Source organism: Papio anubis, chromosome 14 (assembly GCF_008728515.1).
Source record: "Papio anubis isolate 15944 chromosome 14, Panubis1.0, whole genome shotgun sequence".
NCBI lineage: Eukaryota > Metazoa > Chordata > Mammalia > Primates > Cercopithecidae > Papio > Papio anubis.
This window is the reverse complement of record NC_044989.1, coordinates 79,597,707-79,615,827: the sequence shown is the minus strand read 5'-3', so window position 1 is coordinate 79,615,827 and position 18,121 is coordinate 79,597,707. Positions and strand designations below refer to the sequence as shown.

Genomic DNA, 18,121 nt, shown 5'->3' with positions numbered 1-18,121 from the left:
GAGAATCCCTGATCTCCCAAAATTTGGTCGAGATTTAAGGATTGTTTTGCTAGGAAAAATAATGTTTATTTCCAGTCCCTGTTGGAAGGAGCTTTACTTCCTTCCGACAAGGAAGACAAGCTTTCCTGCTTCCGTGACATTGGAAGGCAGGTAGCTCCTTTCTGGAGTTCGAACTCACTTCCAACAGGGAAGGTGAATTTGAGTTTTTTCCTGCTTCTAGGATCGTAGAGAGCAATCTTCAGCGTGAGACCCATCCTTAGGTAAGTAGCCGAATTGGAGTTTTGTCTTGGCTAAAGTTAAGATGAACAACCAGCTGGTCTTAATTTCTCCTTACCATTAGAGTGCTCAGTAATTGTATAAATTGTGTGATCATTTGTTTTTCTTAATAAATACTGTTTTTGTTGTTGTTTGTTTGTTTCTGTTTTTTTTTTTTGTTGTCTCAGTCTTTTTCCCATTGGATTTGACCAACTCTATCAACTTGATGAAATCTGAAGGAAAGTTCTAATTCAAGGGGAACAAAGCCTCTGAAGTGGCTAAATTTCCACAAAAAGGGGGGGAAATGTTTTATTTTGATTACTTTAAGGGTTTTATTTACATAACAAGGCCATCTTTCTGCTAGCCAAGCCAAACTGAAAGAGCAATAGCTCTTGCCCCACATTGTAGTTTCATAGCTAAGCTTCTGCCATCTTTTTTTTTTTTCTTCTTTACCACAATAGCCTGGGTTTGGTTTTTAAATCAAGCCCTTTCAGGTTTGATACTTATTACTTCCGAAATATCGACAATTTGTCTTTGCTAAAATATGGTAATGAGATTTAAAAAGATTTTTTTTTCAAGGAGCTCAATGGATTAGCTTAATGCAAAGGTAACATCCAAGATGTGTGTGTGTATGTGTGCCTGTGTGTTTGTATTAAAAGGCCTTCATGTTTTGTTTTTGTTTGTTTTCTCCTGGGACCTTGCCTTTTTGAGCAAGAGGGTTTTTGTTTGTTTGTTTTTGGTTTTTTTCTCAATTGAATGAATTCTGTTTCCTTTGTTTACTTCTGCTGTTTCTCCTTTCTCTTGTCACCCTCTGCTGCATAAGGCACCTAAAATAATTTATAACAGCCTGCAATTCTTTAAAGAAAATGGAGCAGGTGCCAGACTCCCTTTTGTGGAGAAATCTCTGTTTTTCCTTATGGAACCCCAAGAGTGTAAATAGACAAGTTTGTTTCAGATCTTAAGTTGCTTGCTTTTGTATTGTGTTATCTGATTTTTTGGCTAAAATAGCTAGCAAAAGAATAGCAAAAGAAGGATACTTTCTTTTCTTTTCTTTTCTTCTTCTTTTTTTTTTTTTTTTTTTTTGAGATGGAGTCTCGCTCTGCTGCCCCGGCTGCAGTGCAGTGGCGCAATCTCGGCTCACTGCAACCTATTCCTCCTGGGTTCAAGTGATTCTCCTGCCTCAGCCTCCGGAGTAGCTGAGACTACAAGTGCCTGCCACCAAGCCCTGCTGATTTTTGTATTTTTAGTAGAGGTGGGGTTTCACCATATTGGCCAGGCTGGTCTCAAACTCCTGACCTCAAATGATCCGCCCACCTTGGCCTCCCAAAGTGCTGGGATTACAGGCAGGATACTTTCTTAATCTGATACCTTCATGATGGAATTAGTGCTGTCACGAGAGGAGACTAGAGAGTGGGCTCTCTCTCTCTCCCTCTCTCTCTCTCTCTCTCTCTCTCTCTCTGTCTCGTTCTCTATGTCTCAATTGAGCTATTCTCCCATAGAATTAAAGAAAGTGGTGGCAGAAGCATTGAAGATGTGTTGATATCAAGGTAGGTGAAATTTAGGTTACAGGGAAAAGGGAGTTAGATTTCCAATATGGTACATCACACAATCTTTCTTTTAAGAACAACTAAAAAGTGTTCAACCGCCTGTAGTCCCAGCTACTCAGGAGAGTGAGATGGGAGGATCACTTAAACTCAGGAATCCAAGTTCTATAAGCCAGGAACAGGACCCTCACCAAAAACTGAATCAGCTGGCACCTTGATCTTGGACTACCCAGACTCCAGAACTATGAGAAGTAAATCTCTGTTGTTTAAGTCACCTAGTCTATGGCATTTTGTTAGAGAAGCATAAACTGACTAACGCAACTATTATTTATATATTCTTTATGCTGGTCAGTCCAAGGCCACAAAATGACTGCTGAATTCTAGTAATCACACTATATTCCAGATAAAAAAAGGGAGAAAAGAACCAAAAAAGGGCTATATCAGTTGTTAATTACTGTTTTTTTAAATAAGGAGAACAAATGCTTTCCTAGAAGTCTCACATTAAAACAACAACAACAACCAAAAAAAAAAACAAAAAAACAAAAAAAACAAAAAAAAAAAACTTTTCTTTTTTGGGCAAAATTGAAGCTTATCCTGAGCCAATTACTGACTATATCAATGTTGGGTTATCATTGTTTTTTTTGTGGGGACAAGAATAGGGAACTTTGCATTTACCTAAACAAGCAAAGGTTCTGTTAGCAGAGATGGGTGGTGCAGGAAAGAACACAGAGCACACAGATAGCAATGTCTGCCACACAAGTTATAGTCTATCGTTGCCCTGTAGGGAAAAATTTTTGCTTCAGTGGAAAACTTTGCACTCCCTTCCTGATTATCTGATTGATTCTATCAGAGCTATTTTACAACTTTGTAAATTGTAGATAACGGATAATGATGCAGAATAATTCTCATCTATAGACAGGCATGTGAATTCTGTATATTGGCAGATTTTATTTCTGAGAAAGTCAGTTTGCTTCCATTTGCAAACTCATTGCAATGTCAATGAAACAAAAATGTGTCTGTTCTTTACACTCACCTTTGCACTGATTGTAACATCTTACCAGTTTCTTCATGAATGAGTTAAATAAAAATCTTTAACACATTAATCTTTTTATATCTCTGTAAACCATGACTTTACTTTTTTCTTAAAATCCCATTTTAACAGCCAGGAAACTATAAATTTATAGAATGAATAGTTGGTTTGTTTACTTGTTTGTTAATTTTTATTCTCAGGTACCAACACTATGCCTAAAACATTAGTAGCTTAACTAATATTTGATAAATTGATAAATGAGTAGCATCAGTTAACCAAAAAGCAAAAGAGCTATATAGTAGAATTACTATTCATTAAAATCCTATACTTGATGGGAATATCTCTTAAGAATATACAATTCTTTTGCTCCTTTTGGTTTGTTACCTGCAACTAATATGCTACTGTGTAAACTTCCTCAGAGAGAGTCACTCTTCAGATAACTAATGTGAGTTTATTATCTGGGATAAATCTTCTTTGTGATTTTAGTTTATGAAATAGCTTTTGAATTAGATTCCCAGAGGGAAGTTAATATAGTGTCTAGAGAAAATACAACTTCATGTTGTTTTTGTTGTTGATTTAGATGAATTTTCTTTTTATTATAAAACCAATCCATGCTTATTTTCACCAAATATTCAAAAATGCACAAAGGAAAATGTATTTTTACCTTTCTCGAGTTAGTAAGATTTAGGTTATCACGGTTAAAAATTTAGTGTATATCCTTCTACACCTTTTTCTAGAAAATGGATCTAAGATTTGTATAAACATTTTTGCACCCTCATTTTCTTAGCTGTGTAGTTTACATCAGGTTTGTTAACATATCTCAATCCCTGTCTCCATGTGTATGAAAAGAAGATAAAAATCCTGGCCAACATGGTGAAGCCCCATCTCTATAAAAAATACAAAAATTAGCTGGATGTGGTGGCACGCGCCTGTAGTCCCAGCTACTTGGGAGGCTGAGGCAGGAGAATCGCCTGACCCCCAGGAGGCAGAGGTTGCGGTGAGCCAAGATTGCGCCACTGCACTCCAACCTGGCGACAAAGCGAGACTCCGTCTCAACAACAACCACCACAACAAAAAAGGTATTTGACAAGGATCACATAAGTAAAACCTACAGCACAGAGTCTAGGAAATCATGGAGGCATGGATGATCAAGAAAAATTAATAGTAACATAAAACAAGATGAAACTCAAATTTCTCAAGGACTTCGAATAGCCTGTTCCCTTGAATTTCTTTAGATTTATAGTTGTCATTTAGCATTATAAAAATATGCTAGGCAGATTGAATATACAAATGGACAATGTACACACCATACATTATGGTAGAACTCTGACCCACAACCTTAGCAGCAACAAGCACTGAAAACCAAATGACAACCTCTGCAGCAACTGGCCCAGAGAAGTTAGGACTTCCTCAATGACTGGCAGCTTCTATATTTTGCCCCAGTTTCCAATTGAGGTCCAACCAGAGAAAGCCAATACTCTTCAAACTAATCACATAAGATGCTACACCTTTTGTTAGCTCCCTGCAGCTTCCCTTTACCACTTTTGTTCACTCTAAAGCTTTTCCTTCATGCCTTTGAGTCTGTGCCAAATTTAAGTGATGGTGGCTGACTTTCTTGCTATAGCAGGCTCTGAATAAATAGTCTCTGTTTGTTCTAATTTGGGTGCTCTTTATTTATTTCAACACAGTGCATATCTCTGGATTCGAGAGCATTGGAAAAAAAGATAATATTGTAATTTTCAGCACTTTGCATGTTTCAGGCTTTGAAAAAATGATCTCTAAAGTTTTTCCTAAGGCCTCGTATCACAGGGGAATGAGAAAAACAGATCCAGTTAAAGGGAGGCAAGTCTTGCAAGGATATGAGAAGGAATCTGAAAAAGAGGGATGCTGATGGCACCATTTCATTCTCTTGCTCTACAAATATAAATCAGAACCATGAGAGATGCTGAGAAGAGATAAAGAAGCATGCATCCCTAAACAATAATCCTGCAAAACAAAACAGCTGATCACACAAATTTTTGACCCTAAGCAACCTCAACAAGAAAACTTTTCAGGTCTTCCCTGAGATAGCAGAATTTCAACCTCCCCACAATGTAACAAATTTGCTTTGCAGAGAAGTGAAGTAAATTGCCGTATAAAGCAGAACATTTTGAAATGTTTTGGAGAAATCTCTACAAAGCTCTTAATGTTATTCAACGCTTTACCCATGGACTGAACCAGAATAATTATTAAGTATAAGGCACTCCTGGGCAATTGTTCAAAATAGATACTGTTCAAAGATAATTTTAAGAAAAAGGTAAAATCAGACTCTCATACTGATTGAACACATAATGAAGATTTTATTTGATTCACATGATAGGAGGGAACTAGGCAGAAGTTATAAGTGGTTTAAAGGAAAAATTAAAACAACACTGATTTATATGGGTAAAAGAGGTCTCAACATGACTTGCAAATGGAGCAAAATTGATTTTTTTCAATTTCAGGTTAGGGGTGAGTGAGGAAGTAAAAAATCACTACTTGGCAGGAGAATATTTGAGCACCACAAATTCTAACATATCCGTTAAAAAGGCCTAAGAGAAATGCATTTCAAACTCTAGATACTTAAAACTGAGTTCAGGCTGGCTGCAGTGGCTTATGCTTGTAATTCCAGCACTTTGGGAGGCTGAGGCGGGTGGACCACAAGGTCATGAGTTCGTGACCAGCCTGGCCAACATGGTGAAACCCCGTCTCTACTAAAAATACAAAAAGTCGGGCATGGGGGCTCGTGCCTGTAATCACAGCTACTTAGGAGACTGAGGCAGGAGAATCGCTTGAACCCAGGAGGCAGAGGTTGCATTGAGCCGAGATTGCACCACTGCACTCCAGCCTGGGAGACAGAGTGAGACTGTCTCGATGGTGATAATAATAATAATAATAATAATTTTTTTTTAAAAGCCAAACAGAAAACCTGAGTTCATCCCCTACTTTCCACCCTACCTCTGCATTTTTGTCCCCAAGTTTATAGTTTATTATTTACCTTTTATATTTGAGGGTCTAGAACTTTCATTCAGTGATATGTATTGATTCAGCTCCCTATGCTGGGTCTTGCTTTGTGTGAGGAGGATTCTGAGATGACAAAACTTTCTCCTTTTTCAGATGATATGACACATCCCTCTGTGTCTCACTCACATATGTGTGTCAAAAGCAGTGGATGGAAGGGATACATGTATTAAGGTCCCTGGGCTGGGAAAGCACTGCAGAGACCTGCTAGTATTACAATGTCTGATTTTCATTCTTCTGATTCTGTGAGTGTAACAGTGTTGGTTTCCTGGTCTGAAGCTAGTAGCAATTAATAATTCTTTTGGTTAGTGGGACAAATCTGAGACTGGTCAGGATGATTTGATGGGAGCGTGTGGTTGTAAAAGTATTCTTGCTGTTAAAGCCTAATCAGCTAAAGACCACCAGAGACAAGCTTTAGGTTGGACAAAATCAGATGTAATGGTTCAGTGCAGTGAGAAAGGACACCCCACAGGTATGATATGTTGCTGCTACCCAAAAGGAAGAAGGGAAGTATCTTTTAGGAGGTTTGAGTTTCTGATGAAATAGTCTAAAGAGGGTCCCATTTCTGCATTTGGTGCTATTTCTGAGGTAGTAGAGGGAGCAGTTAACTAAGGATTCATTGCTGCCGTGATGTGAAAGAGCCTTAGCAACTGGCTGTCTCCTGAAATAGGAAGAACAGAAGGTCTAGAGGCATATTGGTAAGAAAGCAATAGTCACTCAGAGACGGGGTCATTTTGCCATTAAAAATTTCTCAGAAGTACACTGTGAATGTTTCAAAGAAAGCACCTGAATCCTAATGCATGCCAGTTCATAGTTCCTTCTCAGTGATGGCAATTCCAAATGGCGATATGAGCCTTATTCCCCAGGCAGGGCTTGAAAAAATTCAAAACAACAAAGAGAGCTTTCACAAAGTATTGCTTGAGGTTATTAAGTTGCAGAAAAAGAACCATTTTCTCTGAGAAACAGTGAAAGAAAAAAAGCAACATTTCAGTATTACACTGCCAAACATAATCCTCTGGTGTCTCTGAAATGATTGTGCTTTTATAAGTAAATTAGACATTTTTGTGAACCACTCAAATTTCTCTGAAGTTGGAAAGTAGAGGCAGCCCAGGATCCAGTGACAGCTGAAGAGATGGGGCTCACATATACAGGGCAAAGAGTTTTACCTTTGCCACATCTTGAGACTGACTGACCTGAAAGTTTGGGCATCTGCCCTGGAGGTTAGCAATGAACTACAGAGAAGCCACTAACATCATATTACTGTGGCTACAAGTTTGCTCTGGTAAGTAAAGATTTATAATAAAGTGTCCTGAAACCTATTTGCTGACCTCCACTCCATTTGGGGAATTGGGTGTGTCTAGCCAGAGAAAGACCAATAGCGTGGGTTAGGCCCTTTGGATCTGGGTCCTCAGGAACCAGCAAAACCCATATTAATCTAAGGTAGTCTGAAATGGAATGATATAACATGACATTCCCAAGTCTCTTCCAGTCAACTGACTCCTTAAGAGATGAAGGCCTTGACCTAGAGGCACCTTCTTGCAGTCGCTTGAAAAACCCTGCTGTATACTCACATGTCACCTCTTTTAACAACTCTAGCTTGCCCTACACCAATAGTTTTATTCACAGCAACTCGAAGACCCTCTCAGCATTCTTACAGCTGTGCTTAGAAATATCAGCTGAATAAACACTAGAGATGACAAGCTATCTTTTGAAATTAAGCTTGTGAAGGATGGAAATTTTCACAAACAATTTACATTCATGCCTCTGAACATATAACATCCAAATCCAGCAGGAAGAACAGGATACCTGATATATAAAACAATACCCATGAAGTTACTATAGTACATATAAAAGTAGCAAATATTTCCCATGAAGTTATCATAATGATAAAAATGGCAACAGCATGTACTATGCGCAAAGCATTGTCCTAAGCAATTCACATGTATTAACCCATTTAATCCTCAAAACTACCAAGTAGGTACCATTATTATCCCTTGTGGCAAATGAGGAAACTGAGGTATAGAATATAATTTCCATCAATAAATAAAATGTCTTTTAATGGAGACAAAGATTTTTACCTATAGACCATATCTCATGCTTTAATATACAGTCACATTGCTTCTAGAATGAAATCTCTTTTTTTCTTGAAGCTACATTTGTCTAATTGCTTCCCTCAAAGGCTACTATTTGAAATGGGAGGCCGAAAATGGAAGGTAAAGAGCAATTTGAGTCATACACGACTTAATATTAAGGATACATTCTAAGAGAAGTGTGGTTAGGTGATTTCATCACTGTTTGAGCATCACAGAGTATAGTTACACAAACCTAGATGGCATAGGCTACTACATATGTTGGCTACATGATATAGCCTACTGTTCCTAGGGTACATACCTGTATAGTATGTTATTATACTGAATACTGTAGGTAGCTGTTGTACAATGATAAATATTTGTGTATCAGAATGTAGCTAAACATAGAAAAGGTACAGTAAAAATACAGTATTATAATCTCATGGGACCACAGTCACATATGTGGTCTGTTGTTGACCAGAACATTATAAGGCACACAACTGTATAAAGAGCATGATCTAGCAAGAAACGGGAAAAAAACACTGAAATTTCCACCCAAGTAGAATAAATACATTACAGTAAAAAATTAAAATGTCATACATGTGGATAAATCTCACAAAATTATGCTAAAAGAAAAATATCAAGTTACAGAAGAACATATAATATTTACATATGGTGTAAACTTATACAAAGCGTACTAAATGTTGCTAGGGATACATGTAACATAGTAAAAGTATAAAGAAATGCATGGCAATAATAAATGCTAAATTCAGGAGGACAGTAACTTGAAGGGAGGAGGAAATGAATGTGATTGGATAGGAGTAAACAAAATTCAAATGTACTGCTAAAGTTCTAGTTCTGTAATTGCACCATGACTCTTTTCAAATTATCATTCTTCATTTTTTAATATATAATATTTTAAATACTCTTTTGAAAATTAAAAATAATTACAATGTAATAGAAAATCTACAATTCTTATCACCTACTTTATTCAAGGGGCAAGGAGGATGGGAAATAAGCCTCTGGGGCCCGCAGAACAAAGAAAAGCACAGCATCTGTCAGTCATCAACTAATTTAAAAATATTATTTGTTTCAGATAGAGAAAAATTTTGTCCTTCATTTGATTATGTACATCAGCTTTTACATTTTTAATTAGATAATTCACATGTCTTAAATTTTGCTAGCTCAAAAATATTCAGCTTAAACTGAGAACAATGCCATCTGGAAATATAGGCAACACTTGGTTATGCACTTCAGAATTTTAACTGTGAGTAAAAAATTATTTGACTTTCCCATGTTAGTTGATGTCTACCCAGACAATCATGGCCTGATGTAGTTTAATTGCCTTCAAATGAGAGTCTCATTTATTTAAGTGAGGAACACCCAGGGTTAAGAAGGTCGTGTTCCAGGGCTGCTTTGTGTTGAACACTCAAGCTGAGCCTAAGTTGAAGAGTACAATACACAGCACAAAGCATTTTGTGAAAAGACAGTGAAATCTTAATTCCCCTGACCAAGTGAACAAACACCTTTTGGCCAAGGAGACCCCAGAGAAACCTTAACAACAAAGTTTTCTAGCCGTGCTTAGGGTGGGGAGGGAGTAGTCAGTCACGCCTCATTATACCTCCTCCCTCCTTAACCGCCATTAGACTTTTTTTCCTAAGAGTTAAACAGAAACCAGCCCTGGAAAAAAAAGAAGGAATAACTCACTCCTCCACCGACTTCAACCAATAGCTTGGCACATTGGCCGGATTCCCTCCCCTTTGGTGATTTTGACATAACAACTGATTAACATTGCTTCCTGGTAAGTGACCATCAAGCACGGAATGGTTCTGGTGGATTGGTGGAGGTTGTGTGAGGCATCTCTGTGTCCTCCATTTCACATTTTCACATATACAGCCTAATGTTATTGCATTTTGATGTTAAATCTGTGCCTCAAAATGAACATGGGACTATATAACATACCTGTTTGCTTACCACACATGCTTGTGACTTCCCCTCATGAACATTCCTAGCCCCTCCTGTAACCTGGTAAATATGTATATCTAACTTAACCACCAAGTATAAAACTCCTGTGACACCCTCCCTACCTCAAAGTTTCTACTTTCAGTCTCTACCAGAGCCTGTGCTTGCCAGCCTGCAAGTTGTAGCCCTTCATAAGAAATAAAGTTCTCTTTTCCAAATTTATAGATTTTGTGATAAGTTGACAATTTCCATCCCTCCCTCAGTATATGGACTCGCTTGTGGTAGGCATTACAAGTTTAGTCTGTGACCAAGGTTAGGGTGGATCTCTTAATAGGACTGGGGCCTATATGACATAAAGTTGAGGCTGAGGAGTAGAGCTCTACAAGGTCATCACAACAGTTAATTGTCTCATCCCTGTTGCCCTTTAAAGGAGTGTCGGATGAAGACAGATAATGTGCCATTAGAGTGTATGGAGACACATGGTCTGTAAATTATTTGTTCAAAATGGAATTTAGCTGACATCATTGGAATGCTTCCCTGGGGGGAACTGGAGACTATCTTTGTTCTGATTATTTAAAGTGCTTAAACCAACTGTGAATCTGCAACAGCACTTGCAGCTCATTTCCCGCCCAGTCCCACACTTTTCTTCCACACCCACCCTGGACCCTGGGCTCCAGCAGTCAAGCTTGTATTTCTGGACTCTGACAGTGTGTAATTGGACTAGAATTTTCCAGGCAGTCGTGTTGGCAGGCTTTTGAACATGATTGTATTTGGTCTTATGTATAAAAATGCAGAAAAGGCAGTCTGCAGAGAGCAAGAAAGCTGAATTATCTAAGAGGGAGAGAGAAATGACTATGGGTAGAGTGAGAAGATAGCAGGAAGAGACAGGGACCACATTGGGCCAAGAAGATTTTCCAGTTTCTGGATGAATAATCCTCTGTTAAGCTCCCCCTGGCTTATAAAAATGTATTTCTCTTACTTGCCACAAAAAGTCCTATGGAACACAACTCGGGTACATAACAGATAATTCAGGGAACTTACTATTTTCTAGTATAGGTATTCATCGGTAGCTCTCTGTGTCCTCTCACTGGTGCCCCATCAAGCCATCATTTTCCCACTTTGGTACATGTTTGGTGGCCTCTAAATATTTGCTTCCTCTCCAAGTGGGGCTACTGAGCCAAAAAGTAGACTTAGACATTAAACTGTTGTTTGAAAGTCTTTCTAAACGGCAGGAGTCTACTTTCCAGTCTCAGAAAGGTCAAGCTAATGACAATTATTGAAAAGGAAAGAAAACATTTATTGGCCACCTATTGTGTCCCAGTATGGTGATCATGAATGTAACTAATAGAAGAGAGGAATGAAATCCAAGTAGAAAGTGGTTATCACATGGGGCTTAGACTTAAACAGAGGGTGAAATTCACATTGCTCAAGCAGCCAAAAATTTGAGAAACAAAATCTCAGAAAGAAGGAAACTACAGGGAAGTAAGCCTCAAAATCTGCCTACAATCTCCCCTCTAAGCATTTGCCAACTCCTAAATTAAAAGGGTGATTAGTACAGATAGAGCTAGCAGAAGGTAGTTGGTAGAATGTAGAGGATTTGAACAATTTGGCTTAATTGACATATTTGGAACACCCCAATCAAAAATTATTAGTATGATTATTGGTTTTAAACAATCCATGGGTCAGAGGAGGAATCACAATGGAAATTAGGAACATTTTGAACTAAAAAAAAAAATTCATTGAAACTTATGATTTGCAGCTAAAACAGTGTTAGAGAAATATAGTTTAAAAAACATTTGGTAGAAAAGAAGAAAATAAATTGTGCCTTAATTTTCTCCTCAGCTTGACTCAACTTTACACAGGCTTCTTCTTGACTCTAAGTCCTGTCCTCCATCCTCTTAGAATAATTGCTTCAGAAAACTCTGTATTGTAAAGTATTTCTTTGCACCTTTGAGATGTAAATCTGTTAAAAAGTCTCTTTTTTTTTTTTTTTTTTAGACGGAGTCTCGCTCTGTCACCCAGGCTGGAGTGCAGTGGCCGGATCTCAGCTCACTGCAAGCTCCGCCTCCCGGGTTCACGCCATTCTCCTGCCTCAGCCTCCCAGAGTAGCTGGGACTACAGGCGCCTGCGACCTCGCCCGGCCTAAAAAGTCTTTTGTCATTTTTAGTAGCAGACGAGGTTTCACTCGTGTTAGCCAGGATGGTCTCGATCCTCCTGAAAGTAATCATCAAGAAGAAATGGCCCCTATATCCCAGTATCTGTGGGAGAATAGGAGCTTAACTCCAAGGGGTGCCTTTCCTACTGTCAGGAAGATAAGAGAAAGTTTACTTTTCCTTTGTGTAAAGCCAATTAGCAAACACAGATGGTCTGTGGTTTCACTTGCCCAGCTCCGGAAAACTCTCCTGCCTTTTGTTTCAACTGTGCTCTCTCCCCTCTTGCAGCAATATTATCGGAATTATACCATGGTGAGATGATCAGAATCAACTTCTGTTTCCTTATCTTGTCAAGTACAATCTTTTCTTTGTTTCCATTTTAAAAGAACAGAGAAAAACATAGCAACTCTTAAGAGAGTAGAAGGATGGAAAAATATAGTAAGATCAGACATCAGTAAAGTAGAAAATAAAAGCATATTCAAGAAAATAATAAAACCAAAAATTGGCACTTTGAAAAAAATCAGTAAAATAGATACACATCTAGAAAGAACGATTCAGAATAAAAAGAAAGGACAAATTATCAACATCAGAAATGAAAGAGGAGAATTTTATTTTCTATATTTGTTATTAAATACTGAGTTATTCTTTTTGTGTGTGCAGTGTCATAAATGGAAATGAATTCATTTTTAACTTTACTCCTTTATTGAATAGAGTCCTGTGTGCCTAATGTGGGTCTAACCAGCATCTTGATGCCTGAGTTTCTCAGAACACCTAGATCCTCACAGAAATTGATTCAACAAATATTTGTTAAACATTTGCAATGTGTCAGACACTGTCTTGACTAGGCATGGTTTGACCACATTTAATAATACAGATAGTGCCTGTTCACATAGAGCTTACAGTTCATCTCTGCACTAGTGATTTTTAAACTACTTTTATCAAATAAATTACATTGTGTATTGCTCTCAATGGAGTGGAGTGTAATTTTGACTGACAGAGCTTAAATTAATAAAGTTCTCTCTTTGACCAAGCATAAACATCTTTCACAACACTAACTATCCAGTTTAACTCCTTCAAAGGAGCTTCCTCCATCCTCATATTTGTGCTTTTTCCTCCACTACTTACTCTCTGACTTTAAAATATCCTCCATCTTCCTTTCCACCTATGTGAATTCAACCTGTCTTCTAAGATCTAACTCAAGTTCTATCGCCCTCACTTCGGTGAATTCTCTTCTCTCTGAGAATATGGTATTCTCTGTTGTCTCTTGTCTGTACCTCACATTTCCCTCACAACCTTTGTTGCCTCCCCCATGCAATCCCCAAGGGGATGCTATTTTTCTAACTGATTAGGTTCCAGCAATAGGTGGGGTTACTGTGCTAACCATGCTAGTGGGGCAGTACCTGTAAAAATGAAGTGCCCCAGGTGACACTTCTGCCTCTTCCTACCATGAAGCCAGAAGATGGTGAGAATCGAAGCAAGTTTTAATGATTGGAGGTTGAAGCAGAGCAAGAATCTCAGCACGACCAGTTTAAGAGAAAGATTTTTCTATATGGTCCAGCCCAGCAACTAAAACTTCATCACTGGGGTGAGGGACAAAATTTGCTTTTGTACTCTATTTTATCTAGTCTAGAATGTCATGCAACATAAGATATATGACTACTGTACTTTGGGAAAAAAATAAACACTTTTAATAAACATATTAAAAATCTTAATGGAAAATAATACACATATATCCATAAAATTACATAACATTTTTCTCTTCAGTAATCAGTTTTTTATTTAAGCATCTTTAAAATCTCTTTTGGACTCAGAAATTATGATATTCTCATGCTGCTTTTTGTTTATTAACTAAGTCTTTTTAAGTCTGAGGCTTGTTGAAGAACACTAAGTTTTCATATGTGTTTATTATTTGGTTAAGCTTATTTTGTATGTTTCTTCCTAATAACTCATGTATATCCTGATATTTAAACAATGGTTTTGACAGAAAATGGGCCTAGGTTTGAATGATAGAATTTTATGAACCACCAACCGGTCACAAAAACCTTTTCTACTTGAAACTCTTGAACACTATTTTAATCCAAGATATTTAGCAGTTCAAATTGCCTTTGATTATTAACAGGCAGCCTTCTGTGAAATCATGAATTTTTTGCTACAATGATTCTGGTGTAAATCTTTGAACACATTTTAAGCAACAATTAAAGATGCATAACAAGTTAAAATGTGCTACCAATGCATATGACTTAATAGGATTGAATAGAAAACTTCTCATATGCTAAAGTTTATACATGTGTGACAATGATTATTGGGTCACAGCTCTTCTGTCAAATTTCCTTTATCATTAGTTACACATTTAAAAATAAGAAACTTAAAAATAAGTGTCCTTGTGGTCCCAGCTACTCGGGAGACTGAGGCAGAAGAATGGCTTGAACCCAGGAGGCGGAAGTTGCAGTGAGCCAACATTGCACCACTGCACTCACAGTGAGACACTGTCCCCCCCCCCCAAAAAAAAAGAAAAAAAAAAGAAAAATAAGTGTCTTAGAATAAAAAGCATGTGAAAATACATTGTTAAGATTTTTTCTTTGATCCTTCTACTAGGGAATTTATGGATACATCAGACATAAATTCGGACATTTCTGGGTCCTCTCAATATAGTAGCATTCATAAACACCCCCATTCCACCATTATTTTCAATACCCAGCTATGAATTATTTCAGAGAAATGACCTTACATGTAGGGATGTTTTATTCTTCCAAGGTCTTTCAGGTTTCAAAAAAAAGAAGGTTACATTGTATAAAATAGGTAGAAATGCAGGAAAACTGTGGTGGACACTTACTGAATTTTCAACCTAGAACTTTGTTCCCATAAAGTAGCTTCCTTTTCTAGCCACAAAGTGAGAATGGTTGCTTTCATGCGCAATGAAAAGCCTTCCCTGGGAATCTGCAACACACAGTGGTGAAGTTTTGTCTCTCTGATGGTCAGATTGTAATGTGAAGACTGAGAGCCACTGTATTTTAGGCTATGATAACGGGAGAAGTAGAAGAAACTGGCATACTATTTCCTGTTAAAAAGAAACTCCCTGAAAAGGGATTGAAGCAGGGAGAGTTGCTGAGATAGGAGAAAGGAATCAGTCTCATGGCTGTGGCCGTGGATACCAGTTCTTCACTGTACCCAACAATTTTCCTGATATTAATTATGTGAGACAAGCTCTTATCTTTATGGTAAAATAATGTATTTATTGCTTAAGCTAGTTGAGCTGCATTGATTGCTTATAATAAAAAAGAACTCAGAAACTATCACATAAAAGTGAAAGTGTTTTAGTTCAGGACACAGCAGACCTTCTGGTATCTCCATGAAAAGTAAAGTGCTCATCTCTTATGAAGCAGACACTCTTATTTCTTATCCTTGTCACCTCCTCTATCCTTTGACATGGCTCCAGTAATGATTGTTTATAGAATAAATGAGTAGATGGATACATTCATGTCTATACTTTTTACTTCCTTTTACCACTTCTCCAAATGTTGGTATTCAGATTTTCAAACATGAAAATATCTTTGCCATGTTTAGACACTATCAAGTGTAGAGTGTGGGTTTTAAGCAGATACCTCAATCCGGGTCACCTCATCACCAAGAAAACCCCAGGCACCTAACCCTAGTCTAAACAGCTGTTGCCAGAGTAGTAAAATATTGTGGTATAAAGTATGGTAATCTTAAACAATAATCCTCCGGTAGCAGCTTTGCTCAGAAGGTGGCTGCATAACTGGTAGGCACTTTTAAGTTTCCTAACTTAGCAAACACATGCAGCTGCTTGTGTGCTGTCTTAAAAAATATACATCTGACAACAGCCTGTTGATTTATACACATACTTGTGTAAACACCACACATCTTCCCTATTCCTTCACTAACAGTCATTGACAATTTCACCCGTCATTCCCCTGTTCCCAAATCAGAAAAAAGAAACTCTAAAGAACACAATCTAACATCCCCAAATGACTAGTTTTCTTGGTGGGAGCAACAGTGACATAACTAACATTTATTAAATACTCTTCTGTGTCAGACATTGTGTCATTATAAGCATTCTCTAGTATTTGGAGCACCCATGAATTATAGAAGTACTTACCTAGGTATTCAATTGCATGGACTAGATATGGTAGGCTGTAATAGGTTTGCTAATTCCGTATTTTATTAAAAACAAGACAAAGCAAAACAAAATACTTGCTGTCTATCCTCATGATCATTTATAAATACAGGACATTCTAATGTCCCAAAATATATGAAAAACATAAACATAATCACAGGTGAAGTTAATTGAGTAAATTTAGCTGTATAAAGTACTCACCAAATGCCTTTTTTTTTCTGTTCTTGGTACAGCCGGTGAAGATTTGAGATGGACTAGCACAAAGTACATCGTACAAGCATTTCAAAGCTGCTGTTACATAACCCTCAAGATTTCCTGAGGTGGAAAGAAGACCTTCATTCACTTAAATCAGAACATCCGTAGACATTCCTTCCCACTTGGATGATTGTAGCTTCCTTCAGCATAAGAGGGTGGAGTGTTAAAAGACATGATATGATAGCTATTAGGCTCAATTTTTCTTACCCTGAAAAAAATTTTCCCATAATGAAGAAGTAGCAGTGACACTTACAAGCTATGTGTATTCACTTGCAGAGGAGGAGACTCCAAATGTTTCAGACATAACAGATGCATATGACGTTCCCCGGGGGTTCTCTCACAAGTTTTCTTGTACCAGGTTTCCCTCTCTTCCATTGAAAACAGATCCCATTGTGTTAACCCTAAGGCAGCCATTGAATTCAATGCTATCCCATCGACCACTGTGTTTTAGGTTGGCAATTCTTGGTTTTAGCACAACTGGAATCACTGACAGCAAGCCAAGAGTTGATATAAACCATAGTAGTGTTACCATGCTAAACAAAGGAGAAGGGAGTAGTGGGATATGATAATATCTACAATAGTATCAACTATTTCTCTGTGGAGCTGCTCGTGTAGCCAAACAAGGGTCTGAGAGACAACACAAAACATGTCTAAATGTGATTACTCACTAGCCAGGAGTGACTGTCTTTGAATCTGAGCAGGATGAGTGAACACTTCTCTTTTTTTCTTTTTAATTATTATTATTTTATTATACTTTAAGTTCTAGGGTACATGTGCACAATGTGCAGGTTTGTTACATATGTATACATGTGCCATGTTGGTGTGCCGCACCCATTAACTCATCATTTACATTAGGTACACCTCCTAATGCTATCCCTCCCCTTTCCCCCACCCCAAGACAGGCCCCAGTGTGTGATGTTCCCCTTCCTGTGTCCAAGTGTTCTCATGGGAGTGAACACTTTTCTAAGTGCGGAGCAGAGAAAATCATGGTGAAATATGTAGAAGTGAGTTGGAGATGCTAAATGTACTCCAAGATAAGATGAAGAAGATTCAAAACTCAATACCTTGCTGAAAAACCAAGTTGACAGGAAAGCAGTGATAGAAGTAGCCAGAAACAGACAACTTCTTTAGAAAGCTTGGTATCCTGGTAAAATAGAGATGAAGGATGACGAGTAACCCCTACAAGGAAAGAAAGGGATAAGATTCAGAAAACCTGCTCCCCTACTCCCACCTTGAGAAGGGCTACAGAAACTAAACTTGTATAAGTTGCAACCTGTTATAGCTGCTGGCACTTGTCATTCTAAGACATTTAATGTTGCTTGGGCCTATGAAAACAGAAGACTTGCAGATTTCTGCCATTCTAGCAGATGCATTTTTGTCATACTCTCACATTTCTAAAATCAAAAAGAATCTTTTAATCACTATGTACCCTTTTATGGAAATATCATTAATTCACGGGTACATCATATTAATTGTTTTTATAATGATGGCACCATGGGATTGAGGGAATAATATCTCAAAACTTCATTTATAATTTGGAACAATGTTCTAATGGTTCTTTGGACTTCAGATTTTATTGTTTTCAAGACTAAGTGCTACTGTAGCCTCAATAAAGAATTGCAATAACTACAATAGAGGAGTTAGGCCTATGCAAATTTGAAAAGTTTGTAATATTTCTT

General features: G+C 37.7%; 1 long non-coding RNA gene across 1 annotated transcript in view; it reads right to left on the bottom strand.

The window, feature by feature from the left end:
• LOC108581689 overlaps positions 1-17,226 on the bottom strand; it is a 141,823-nt gene extending 124,597 nt beyond the window's left edge. Inside the window, exon 1 of the long non-coding RNA XR_001894311.3 lies at positions 16,389-17,226. This is a non-coding gene — a long non-coding RNA (uncharacterized LOC108581689). The remainder of the gene's footprint in view (positions 1-16,388) is intronic.
• Between the last annotated feature and the right edge of the window lie 895 nt (positions 17,227-18,121).